Raw genomic sequence first — 1,891 nt, 5'->3', positions numbered from 1 at the left:
CTTGTATTTCTTTCCATTGTCTGACTGCTGTTGCTAGGACTTCTAGGACCATGTTGAACAACAGTGGCAAGAGTGGACATCCTTGTCATGTTCCTGATCTCAGAAGGAAGGCTGTCAGCTTTTCCCCACTAAGAATGATATTTGCTGTGGGTTTTTCATAGATAGATTTTATGAAGTTCAGGAATGTTCCCTCTATTCCTATACTTAGAAGCATTTTAATCAGGAACAGATGTTGTATCTTGTCAAATGCTTTTTCTGCATCAATTGAGAGGACCATATTGTTCTTCTCTCTTCTCTTATTGATATGTTCCATCACATTGATTGTGATGTTCCAATGTTGGAATGTTTGGATATTGGAATGTTGTGATGTTTCAATGTTCCATGTTCCATGTTCATTTTTCACAATGTTGGAATGTTGTGATGTTTCAATTTTCCATTGATGGAACATCACACATTTGTGAATGTTGAACCACCCTTGCATCCCATGGGTAAACCCCACCTGCTCATGGTGGATAGTCTTTTTAATGTACTGCTGGATCCTATTAGCTAGAATCTTGTTGAGAATCTCAGCATCCATATTCATCAGGGATATTGGTCTGAAATTCTCCTTTTTGGTGGGTTCTTTTCCTTGTTTGGGGATCAGGGTAATGCTGGCTTCATTAAAAGAGTCTGGGAGTTTTCCTTCTGTTCCTATTTTTTTTGAAACAGCTTTAGGAGAATAGGTATTATTTCTTCTTTGAATGTTTGGTAAAATTCTCCAGGGAATCCATCAGGTCCTGGGCTCTTGTTTTTTGGGAGGTTTTTGATCACTGCTTCAATCTCGTTACTAGATATTGGTCTATTCAGGTTGTTAGTTTCTTCCTGATTCAGTTTTGGACGTTTATAGGTTTCCAGGAATGTGTCTACTTTGTCTAGGTTACTTAACTTATTGGCATATAGCTGTAGATAATAACTTCTGGTAACAAACTATAGAAATGATCCCTGAAAGTATAGTCTTTAGATAATAACTTCTGATGACTGTTTCTACTTCCTTGGTGTTGGTCATGATCTCTCCCTTTTCATTCACAATTTTATTAATTTGGGTCCTCTTTCTTTTCTTTTGGATTAATTTGGCCAGTGGTTTATTGATCTCATTGATTCTTTCAAAAAACCAGCTTCTAGTTTTGTTTATGTGTTCTAATGTATCTCTAGTTTCTATCTCATCGATCTCTGCTCTAATCTTGATTATTTCCCTTCTTGTGCGTCAGGTTGGCTTAATTTCTTGTTGATTTTCCAGTTCTTTAAGGTGTAAAGAGAGCTGGTATATTTTGGATTTTTCAATTTTTTTGAGGGAGGCTTGGATGGCTATATATTTTCCCCTTAGGACCAACTTCGTTATATACCATAGGTTTTGGACAGATGTGTCTTCATTCTCTTTGGTTTCCATGAATTGTTTAAGTTCTTCTTTGATTTCCTGGTTGACCCAAACATTCTTAAGCAGGGTCGTCTTTAGCTTCTAAGTATTTGAATTCCTTCCAAACTTTTTCTTGTGGTTGAGTTCCAGTTTCAAAGCATTGTGGTCTGAGAATATGCAGGGGATAATCTCAATCTTCTGGTATCTGTTGAACCCTGATTTGAGGCCCAGTATATGGTTTATTCTGGAGAAACTTCCATGCGTGCTTGAGAAGAATGAGTGTTCTCTTATTTAAGGGTGGAATGTTCTGTAGGTATCTATGAGGTCCATCTGGTCCAATGTGTCATTCAATGCCCTTGCTTCTTTATTGATTTTCTGCTTGGATGATCTGTCATTACTAAGAGTGGCATGTTAAGATCCCCCATTATTAATGTATTCGTATCAATATGACTCTTTATCTTGATTAATAGTTGGCTTATGTAGTTGGCTGCTTCCATA

At 37.1% G+C, this 1,891-nt stretch overlaps 1 pseudogene; it reads right to left on the bottom strand.

Moving 5' to 3' along the window:
* Nucleotides 1–915: 915 nt before the first annotated feature.
* Nucleotides 916–997, bottom strand: LOC132014642 (small nucleolar RNA U3; annotated as a pseudogene).
* Nucleotides 998–1,891: the final 894 nt, after the last annotated feature.

Source organism: Mustela nigripes, chromosome 3, assembly GCF_022355385.1.
Source record: "Mustela nigripes isolate SB6536 chromosome 3, MUSNIG.SB6536, whole genome shotgun sequence".
In the NCBI taxonomy this organism is placed as follows: Eukaryota; Metazoa; Chordata; class Mammalia; order Carnivora; family Mustelidae; genus Mustela; species Mustela nigripes.
The sequence above is the reverse complement of the archived record's forward strand: the minus strand, read 5'-3'. Positions and strand labels throughout refer to the sequence as shown.